The 11,613-nt window shown below is 38.0% G+C and overlaps 1 long non-coding RNA gene across 1 annotated transcript; it reads left to right on the top strand.

Annotated features, from left to right (window-relative positions):
- Positions 1-2,506: 2,506 nt before the first annotated feature.
- LOC122172565 (uncharacterized) lies at positions 2,507-7,853 on the top strand. Its single transcript, XR_006172993.2, has 3 exons — positions 2,507-2,777; positions 5,005-5,100; positions 7,741-7,853. It is a non-coding gene; the product is annotated as an uncharacterized LOC122172565 (long non-coding RNA).
- The last annotated feature ends 3,760 nt before the right edge of the window (positions 7,854-11,613 follow it).

Below are 11,613 nucleotides of genomic sequence, written 5' to 3' on the forward strand. Positions count from 1 at the left end.
AGTATTCCTCTTTGTGTTGATTCCCTGCTATTCCATTTGTATGGCAACACTGTTGTTAATATGAGTCTTGTCTTCATTGTACCTATGGCTTGAGCTTTTCTGGAAATCCACCGCCTCCTGTCACACTAGTTGAAGTACGATGACCAGGAGGATTCAAGAGCCCTACAGCTTTGCTAGGCAGAGAAATTTTCACAGCAAATTTCACTATTTTGAAATTTGACTTTGTTCCATTTTGGAACAAAACCGAAAATTTCATAATTCTCTGAGAAAATGAGAGAGAGAACAAAGCAGCGCAGTCCACCTGACCGGTTGTCCTGGAGCCATGAACCATGGAACCTTCCTGGGGTCCCTGCCTCACAGGCAGTCCACCTAGTAAGCTGTACCAAAGCTACAGGCCCTAGCACCCTGTTGTCCTCAGCCCTGAGGTAATCCACATAGTTGGCTTCTGCGTACGCTGGAAGCCTGGGCTTCACAGCAGCCGACTAAGGAGGCTGCCAAGCAGCTGGGTGGAGGAATGGCAAGAAACCAGGCAGGTTTCCACCCATCCACCTGCCTGGTTTCTGGAGGTACTTCATCTAAATCAAAGCATCGCCACAAAATATTTTGATTTTGACAAATTGGCAACTTCTGACCAAAAAAAACCCTGTTGAATTGGAATTTTTCCAACCAGCTCCACCCAGCAGTACTGATGATAGCTCCTGAGCTGTCTCTTCAATATATGCATATGCATATGCAGTGTATAGTTGCAGTACAACAGTAATTAAAGCTGGTCAAAACTGGTCTTTTTTCCCTCCAAAAGACTTTGATTTTGTTTTCATAATTTGTTTTGAAATTTTTCATTTGTGAGAAATATCTCACTTTCCTTTCTTTTTAAAAATGTCTCTTTTTCCCACAAGGAAGAGGGAAAGGGCATACAAAAGTGAACAATGGGCAAAAATCCACGCTCCTTCTTACTTTAAAATTTTTCCACTAATAGGAAAGTCAAACTGTTACGTCCTCACTTAAAGCGAGAGAATGACAAGAAAAATGAGAAAAGTGTTAATTTTAAAAGTGAAATTGTTACCTCCTCTCATGTCGGGTTTGTTTCCTTTTCTTTTGGTTTGATTTTTTAACTCTTTTTATACTATACACACACACACACACACACACACACACACACACACACACACACACATATTTCTAATGGAAAAGATAGGAAGGGAAGTAAAACACTAACAGGAGATGGGGAGTTTTCCTCAGTTTCAAAAATTATTTCAACAATGCAGAAAAAATTCAGGGAGCAATGTTCTCAATTTTTTCCCAAAAAAACCCTCAAAAACTATTTTCCATGATAAATTTAATTTTCAACAAAACTTTATTTTTCATTTAAAAAAAAGGCATCTGTCTCTCATAATGTTCTGAAGGGTTCCATGAGGGGAGGGGAGGCTTTGGAGTTTTTTAAAAGCTTATTAGGAGTGAAACCTTTATATTTACAGCTTTGGAGTGTGGGGTAATGGGTGTCTACTTGATTGGATTAAGTTCCAGTTTATGAACATGGTGTGCTCGATCTTTCAGATATTCTGACACACAGCCCTGGAACTTTCATCAGCCAAATAGCTTTCAGGTGTTCTCAGGTATGCTGCTCTGATAATAACTAGGGAGGGGGGGGCTGCTTCTGGCTTATTCCAGAGATGTAGCTTTGATGCTTGACAAGCTGGTGCCTGGAGCCGGCCCTGAATGGGCCCTTGCATTCAAGCCACAGAAATAAGCTCCGGCATCAGCCTCAACTCTTGATCTTTTCCTTGGTTGTGCCACACATAGCACTACAGTCTAAGCTAGTAATCTAATCAACTGGGCTTTTGCTGTGAATGGACCCTCGCTGACAATGGATGTTGATGAAAACTCCAGCATATTGCCGGATATAACTTCCTGAATTACCAGTTACCCTACTTCCCTCACTGCCCTACCAGATCTCTAATTCCTCATCTCTTTGCGTTTCTGTTAACACAGTACAATCTAGCAACAACCATTTATTTACCTTTAATATTATTGTTATTATGGGCCACTTTCAGCCACCTTTATTGCTCACCGGAGTCCCAATTAATTAAATTACTAGACCAAACATTTATTACTCTACAGGAATAAGGATGGCAGAATATTATTGTATATACAGGGTAGCAAACCATTGTACATATCTCTCTTACCAGTGAGGCACTGCAAAAAGCCACGGCCCATCCCACCTCTTCAAAGAGATAAAGAAAGGTACTTAGTTTTTCAGAAGATACCTTTGGCCCTGCATGAGGAACTGTTTCTGCTACATGGCAACATGTGCTGCTCAGGAATGATCAGATCTTTGCCAAGTACCTGCTTGTTTGAAAAATTCCTTTAGCTTGCACAATTATTCAGCCCAAAGGATAACGTACAGTGTTTACGTTCACATTTGATTCTCCTAAACACTTTTTTGCCAGTACATTTAGTGTTCATAAAAGAGAATAAAATCACTGGCTTGTGGCAAAACCAGAAAAAACAGGTGCAGTGCAAGTTCCCCTGTGCAGCTCTGTCAATACAGTTTAATCTTGACCTGCAAGAGCTCTAGACCTCCTTGGAGCAGAGGCTTCCAGTAATGCACTGCTTTTTGTGATGTTTACAAATAAGGTATTGGACAAGACCACCAATCTTATTTAAGGTTGAGAGACTGCTGAGCTGGAATTGATATGCAAACTAGACACAATCAACAAAGGATTGAATAAGGACTGGGAATGGCTGAGCCATTACAAACATTGAATCTATCTTCCCTTGTAAGTATTCTCACACTTCTTATCAAACTGTCTGTACTGGGCTAGCTTGATTATCACTTCAAAAGTTTTTTTTCTCTTACTTAATTGGCCTCTCAGAGTTGGTAAGACAACTCCCACCTGTTTATGCTCTCTGTATGTGTGTATATATATCTCCTCAATATATGTTCCATTCTATATGCATCCGAAGAAGTGGGCTGTAGTCCACGAAAGCTTATGCTCTAATAAATCTGTTAGTCTCTAAGGTGCCACAAGTACTCCTAATCTTATTTAAGACCTCAGCCAGGACTTCACCTCAGACTCTTCAGAATAATTCACTCAGTTTAGGAGTGGTGTGACTGTGTGATGGCATGAATTTTTTTTCTTAGAGACACCACAGTGGCAAAAAGCTTTCCTGACAGACTATTTGGAAATTCTGCCCTAGCAATGCATTTCAAAGAAGATATGCAAAATGCATGGCTCCTACCTCCACTTTAATGTTGTGACATTCTTTAGTATTCAGATTTATGGGAACTGTCAGAATTTCCATAAGATTAATTAACCAAGAGTCTTAGGGGTTCTCCCTCTGCTTTCCCTTCAATGGATGTAGGAGTCAAATAAGACTAATGAAAAAGACAATGTTAACTTAAGCAGCTTTACATTATAAAAGTAATTTGATAGTAATGGAAGATTTCAATCATTTCTTCTGTTCCAGAAAAAACAGGCAAATTCAGTTGAATTGATTAGAATTTGATCTCTTGTTGGGATTTTAAATACACTAAAATAGCCTATAAAACAAAATAATAAATTCTGTATTTGTAGTCATGAAAAGGGAATCTACTAAGAAAAGTATTAATCAAGTGGACACAATTCTAGGGGAGAGAGAAAAGAAAAGAAAAATTTGTTCGGTCCAAAATAAGCATTCCCTGTAATAAAAAATAAAATAGCATCTTTTATAGATGAAAATATGGATCTGATACATTTCTGGCAAAATACTGAATGTCCATAAAATATGGGAGGTAGTGTACATTTGTGGTTTAAATAAGGATTAATAAAACCTGCAAAGTCAGTATTTTTATAGTGCAATTTGAAATTTCAGCAATCAAAGTACGTTGCTTACAGTAGGCTCAATTTAGGAAAAAGTTTCCCATTTCATAGAGGGAGAAAGCAGGGGTGTTTTCCTTTTTTTTTATCATTATTATCAAGAGTGACATGAAAAATAAAGAAGTACAATAAGAACCCACATGGTGCACATATGAAGTACTGGTGGGAGAAAGAGAAAGTGCAAAAAAGTTTTAAACACACAAAACAATAAATCAAAGCAATGTAATTTTATGCACATCAGGAATTTATCACGTGTAGCCACCAAGAATACACACAAGAAGCTAATGTATATTTTAAGTTTCCAGGTTAGCAGCATTTTTGAAGGCTAATTAATCACTCTGTCCCTGGGGATGAATTAGGTGTTTAATAATCTCAGCAATCTCTAACTATACAGTGTATGTGGGGCACAAAGATACTGATAATGTCAAACGAGTCAGGACTCTCTCCAGGTTTCAAGTTTAAATAAACGATTCTAGGCAATCATCTATAGAAAAAAAGGACTGAATTGTTACCGAGCATTACATTGTAGTATCTGGCCAATGTTGTAGCAATATCAAATGTCTTTCAAGAAGTATTTGTCTGGAATAGTTTTTCCTCTCTAATTAAGGAGAATTTTTTTTTTAAATGACAGTAGAGCAAAAATGCTTTTCCAGTACCCTACCAACTTCTGAAATCTTCCATTTCCATTGATAACTATTTGACTTTCATTATGCACCATTGCAACAAAAATAATTATGGATCACTGTGAAGATGTGGAATTTAGTAAGCACTCATGTTTCTCCTTCTGTGTTTGTAGCATAAATCCAGCTTTATCATATGCTACTGAACCAGACAACTCACACATTTTTTAAGAAGTTACAATCCTACAATCCTAATGTTTTTTGAGCTATAGGTAACAAATAATCAAGTACTTTCAAACATTCACAGGGAACTCAAATGCCTATGATGAAAATGTTATATTTGTTGGGGTTTTGTGGGGGGGGGGGGGTTGGTATTTTTTTAAAAACAGCATCTTAAAATTAGGCTCATTGAAACAGTTACTCCTACTACATTTTGTCACAGTTAAACAATAGAAGACCACCAGAGCAGATTTTTTTTTAAATGACAAAGTCTTGAAGCGGAAGATGACAATTCTGTCTCCATCTAGGCTGACAACGATGGTACTGCACAGCTAATTTCCAGATGCTCCCCAAGCCTGATGGTCCAGCCCAAGGAGCTTTACTTATGTACATGCACCACAAGGGTGAGTTGTATTAATTTAGATGGAATATAGGGGTCCAAAGACGTTAACATAACCAGTAGCTGTCCAATAAACAGCATTAAACAAGGCTCAGAACTTCATATACAGAGACCTCAGCCTACTTAGTACCATTGCAGACACCATTAAAAATCCTTTAAACCTTTTATTAAAGATAAAGAAAAAAAACCCACAACATTTACAGCATTTGAAATGTAAACTATTAAATAAGGCTTTCATTTTAACACCATCCTGTGTGCCCTTTCTCTTAGCTGGTGACAGCTTTTATAGAAGGAAAAAAAACATGTTTGACTCTTCGATGGTATCAAGATGGTAATAACTGTCCTTTTGGGGAAAAAGAAGTTACTTGAGATAGGCTGGAGCTGTTGTTACTGTTGTTGTTAAAGTCCGATCCCATTTCATCCCATGTGGTGTTTGGGATTCAGCTGGCGTGGGTAGAGTGGCGAAGTCATCTGGGTCCCCCTCTCTGGCCCGGTCAAGTCAGGCATCTCTCAGGATCAGGATGATGAAGTCCTAGGGTGCCAGGAGATGGTGTGGGGTGGCAGCCATGATGGTAAAACTCACACCAGTAGCCAACTTTTCTCCCAAAGTCTCTTTCTTTAAGGATAGCAAAGGGAGTGGTGGGCAGAATAGCCCAGCCCCTTATCATTTTGTCCACCAATTAGGCCTAGTTTCCAACACCCCAATTTTGGTTCACTGATTTATTTTTCCATACTTTTCTTGTTTGCCAAGTGTGATCTTAAACAGTCCTTGAGTTATATTAGCAGGCTTTTGGGTTTGGATTAATTCAGATTGTCTCCTTTTTGTACCCTTTCCCATCAGCAGTTTGTTGTTGTCGGTTATTGTGACATCTTATGAATTTATACTCACATTTTACTGTTGATCTCACAGTTAGTGTAAATCTGTAGGTCCAAATTATTACAACAGTTGGATGGAAAGATTTGAAGCAGTAAATCCCACAGCCCTGCCCTCTCCCAGCCACTTTACTCTGCCTCTGCAAAAGGGCCACTCACAGTTGTGGAGGACAGGATTGGATTTCCCCATTATGAATAAATGCTTTTTTTTTTAAATGTAACAGGGTAGGTGCCATGTGATACAGAATAATCACATTAGCACTGTTATTGCTTATTAGAGCTAGGTGTAAACTGAAAAACAAGCTTCCAGAAATTACTTGTTTCCAGTTTTTATACAAATTCAGCTAACTAGAGTTTGTACCCTTTTCATTCACTTTCCCAACATAAGGCTGTGGCCAGCTGTCACAGTCCAACGATTCACATTTGCAACAGAAATCTTCTCAACTACATACATAGTAATAGTCCTAGATTTCTTGCAATCATACCAGTGACCGTACCATCCACAATGGAGGTTATTCCCAAGATTTTCATCTATTGCTTTTGGAATGATATTTTTAAAAATGAAAACTTGAAGTTTTTGAATTTAAGATATCAATTTATAGACAATATCACAAAGTCAATGTTGTAAACCAAGGATAAGGGTTAATACAAAGCTGATGCGGACTTATTAACCTTGAAGATCCAGAAATTTTACTCAGAATGAGCATAGTAAAATTGGCAGGAAGTTTTCTGAGTCCTCTAAATACCAATGTCTTCATTATAACATGCTTATTCCTAAACTATTGGTATTTTGAAAAAATACCAGCAAAATCTATCGTATTTAGGTGGACAGCTGGTTTTGCTCATAAGTGATCCTGCATCTGATTTCTTTCCTACCTAAAAGTTTGTACTTAGGGTCTCATTTATAAAAAATATTATGCAATCAGTTTTGCATGAAACGTATGCACATAACTATTCACTTAGGATGTGATTCAAAAAAAGTACTAAAACAGGTGCTTAACTTTTCATAGATTCATAAATTCCAGGTCCAGAAAGGACCATTGTGATCATCTAGTATGATTTCCTCCATAACACAGACCATAGAACTTCCCTAAAATAATCCTTAGACCATATATCATTCAACCTTTATTTAAAAGTAGTCAGAAATGGAGAATCCACCACAGTCCTTGTAAAAGTTGTTCCAGTGGTTAATTACCCTAACCGTTAAAAATTTATGCCTTTTTTTCCAGTTTGAATTTGTCTAACTTCAACTTTCAGCCATTAAATCATGTTATATCTTTCTCTGCTATATTGAAGGGCCCATTATTAAATATTTTCTCCCCATGTAGGTAGTTACAGACTATCATCAGGTCACCTCTTAACCTTCTCTTTATTAAGCTAAATACACCTCTACCCCGATATAACACTGTCCTCGGGAGCCAAAAATTCTTACCGCGTTATAGGTGAAACCGTGTTATATCGAACTTGCTTTGATCCGCTGGAGTGCACCCCTCTGCCGCCCCGGAGCACTGCTTTACCGCGTTATATCCGAATTCGTATTATATAGGGACACGTTATATCGGGGTAGAGGTGTATGTTGACCTCCTTGAGTCTATCGCTATAAAGCATGTTTTCTAATCCTTTAACCATTCTCATGGAACTTCACTGAACCTTCTCCAATTTATCAACATCCTTCTTGAATTGTGGACACCAGAAGTGGACACCGTATTCCAGCAGTTGTTGCACCATTGCCAAATACAGAGGTAAAATAACCTCCCTACTCCTATTCTAGATTCTCCTGTTAGCCACGAGATTGCAATGGGAGCTAACAGTCAGCTGATTATCCAGAATGACTCCCAAATCTGTTTTAGAGTCACTGCTTCCCAGGATAGAATCCCCATCCTGTAAGTATGGCCTACATTCTTTGTTCCTAGATGTATATATTTACGTTTAGCCACATTAAGACACATATTGTTTGCTTGCACCTGGCTTACCAAGTGATCCAGATCTCTCTATCAGTGACCTAAATGATTCATTATGTAGCACGCCTTCATTTTTGTTTCATCTGCAAACTTTAGCATTGATGATTTAGTGGTTTCTTCCAGATCATTAATAAATTGTTAAATAGATAGGGCCAAGAATCAATCTCTGTTGGACACCAGAAATACAGTTGTTTTAAATAAGCATTTAAACATGCAATTAAGCATGCTTAAGTTCCACATGCTTAAATGCTTAAATAATTTCCTGAATTGGGATTATACTTTGTGAATTAATTTACCGCCGTTTTGTACATAAATTTGATAACTATGTATGCCAGTCACCAGTCAAATTTTAACCAGTCAGTTGAGTGCAAAATTTTCATCATTGCCAACCTAAGCATTCAAAAATCATAAGTTAACCCCCCCAAACTCATGAGATAGGTGCAATAATCATGAGATTTTAGAAAATAATACAATTTCAGGGCCATTAAATTTATCTTCTAGGTTTTGGGCTTTTAGAAACCATATTGTCAAGCTTTCCTCCACAATCACGAAAGCTAGAAATTTTTAATTAAAAAAAATATGCTGAGATTCTCAAGTAATCACAAAAACAACAAGGAGTCTGGTGGCACCTTAAAGACTAACAGATTTATTTGGGCATAAGCTTTCGTGAGTAAAAACCTCACTTCTTCGGATGCATCAAGTAATCACAGGACTCCAGATACTGGGACTTTAAGGACACTACCAAATATCATCAATATCATGATAAAACCACAACAGAGCTACTGTTTAAAGCACTGGTTGTATGTTAGTTATTGATTAATTAGATAAGCCAATTAACACTCTATAATTTGGCAAGGTTCTGTCCCAGGACCAGACCTAGAAGTATTAGTTATTTTAAAGACCCTGGTGTGCACAAGAAAGCCACTCATCCTTAGGGGAAGGTGGTTTGTCCTTGTAATATCTTTATTAGCACAATTAGCAAAGTCACAAATACTCCAACACAGCAAAGAAGGTAGAGATAGTATTAAAATGAGCATCTGAGCATCCATATATTCCCCCCCCCCCCCCGCCCCATTCCCTTGTAGAAAAACCTGAAGTGTTACTTATCGTCCTTACCATCATCATCACTACCAGTGGTCATCATCCTAGCATCTCCCAAGGTATGCAGGATGGGATAAAGCTTTTACAATGCGACAAAGAGTCCTGTGGTGCCACAGGACTCTTTGTCGCTTTTTACAGATCCAGACTAACATGGCTACCCCTCTGATAGCTTTTACAATGTGTTACAATGATGCCCACTGTGCCTAATGCATATTCAGTAAGGGTGTCCCTTTTCCTTATCTGTATTTCCAGACCCTACTAATGTTGGGGTGGCCCTTATCCCATAGGTTACTAGGCCTTTTACCTCAAACTTATTGGTTTGTATGTCAATTAGTTACCATGGCATTCTCGTGGTCGGACATCTGCTGATAGTCCTAATTTATAGTAACTAAAACTGATATCAACTGGCATCTTGAGGTTACCTGTTAGCAGTTTAGTTTATTATAGCATTCTAGTTTGTGATATCTTATAACCTAGGGTTACTCCTGGTTAGATGCTTATGCTAAGCCTTTTTGGGCCTTATGCCTTGATTGGTTTAACTAAGCTATTGTCTTACAGGCCTTGAGGCTTGTAGGCTCATTGCATTACTGCTTTAACTTATACCTATGCCTTACCGTCCTATAACTGTAGGCTATGTCTGAGCCATATCCGGTTATCCTTATTCAAACAATCCACTCTGTGCTTATTCAGGAAAATCTTGTATTCACACCAGTGGGAGTTTTGCCACAGTGGTAACAGCGGGATATTTTGTCCTGTCTGAAATGATAATATATTGTCACTCTTGTATCAGAGTTAAATATAATGGTACTGCTGCTGGCACAGTCAGCTGCTCAACATTTGTGCAGTAAATGGCCTGTTGCATTTTAACTGTAATTAAATTTCCTGCCTGCTGAAAGCCAGACATTTTTATCTCTAAACAGTATGTGCAGTGTAATAGAAAAGGGCAACATGTTCTTGTTATCAAATTGAAAGTCAGCTGGCCATCAACAAGCTAAATATTAGGAAGCTACCGATCTTCTTATTTGTCATGAAATCCACAATTCTGAACGTTTTAACAAAAAAATGAACTAATGGCAACTTAAAGGCTAACATTTCTGTTATTGTGGTAGGAGTCCTAATTTTGCATTCTTAAACAATTTCATTTGTGAGAATCCATGTCTGAATATCTTTTAAGTAAGAATTTAAGAAATGAATGATAAAGGGAAAAGCAAATGAATTTCCAGAGAAGCACAATAATATTCTCATTTTAGTCATTTATTCAGTTTATTCAAATATGTCATAGGACAGGGTCTAAACCTCAAGTTCAGAAAATATACCACTAAAACTCAAGAATAAAATAGTGCAAGGTGCCTATCAAGGCACTTGAGTTAACAATAGCTTAAAATGAGAGTCGAAGTATTCAGATGGGTAAGGCATGTGCTTGGCAATTATTTGAAAATCTTTTTAATTCTGGTAACTCTGACCCTAGCTTAGGCTATGGCTACACTGGCGCTTTACAGCGCTGCAACTTTCTCGCTCAGGGGTGTGAAAAAACACCCCTGAGCACAGCAAGTTACAGCGCTGTAAAGCGCCAGTGCAAACAGTGCTCCCAGCTCTGTAAGCTAATCCCCTCGTGGAGGTGGAGTACCTGCAGTGCTGGGAGACCTCTCTCCCAGCGCTGGTGCGCGATCACACTCGCACTTCAAAGCGCTGCCACGGCAGCACTTTGAAGTTTCGAGTGTAGCCACAGCCTTAATGTCCAAGGTGCTGATCCTGAAAACACGTAAGCACATGAGCAGTGCCTTGAATCAATAAGTCTACTCACATATTTAAAATATAGTGTGGGAATGTTTACATGATAAGAGCCTTAAAAGTATGTAAATCACTTTTGCCTGACACTTCATAGTTGAAAAAAAGCTGATGCCTATTTTATAAGGATTTCTCATCTTTTTGCTTCTGAGAAGATATGTTACAATACTATTGAATACAAAACTGTACTGTCAATGGACCTCAGGATCCGCCATCATTTGTATGGTTGTATCTATCCAAAATAAAAGCCTAATAAGTATTTATGAAGTAAACTTTCCTGTCCCCAAAGAGCACAAGTAAAATTAAACAATCCTCACAAGAAAAGCAATGCCATCACAGGTATCTTAGTAGTACAGTTTAGGCTCTGTGAGTCTTTTCAAGTGTGCAATGAACAGATGGAGATTGTTACAGGCTTTTCAAACCAGTGTTTGTTGCAAACTTCCAGGCAATCTGTCATGATTTTTGTATTCCCAGTGACTTTTTAAGTACTTGAAAGGAGACCAAAAATCATAAATGGTGCTTACCAACCCATGTCTACCTAATTCACAAACAAACTTTCATTTTCAGTATCAAAAAGATGTTTAAAAAGGTGAAAAAAAAATAAGATCCTCTCAAATGCATTAATTCCTCTTTGAAGACTGAGTTCTATGGATTGTGTTGTTGTGAGAAGGCACTGTTATTGATATAAAAAGTGGCTTTACTTGTAGGCGCAAGCCATATTGTTCTTCCAATTAATGATGAGACTTGTTGAATGGAGCTGTAGAATAATATGCAAAACTACAAACCCAGTTCTC

The sequence above is a fragment of the Chrysemys picta genome, chromosome 1, assembly GCF_011386835.1.
Source record: "Chrysemys picta bellii isolate R12L10 chromosome 1, ASM1138683v2, whole genome shotgun sequence".
Classification (NCBI taxonomy): domain Eukaryota; kingdom Metazoa; phylum Chordata; order Testudines; family Emydidae; genus Chrysemys; species Chrysemys picta.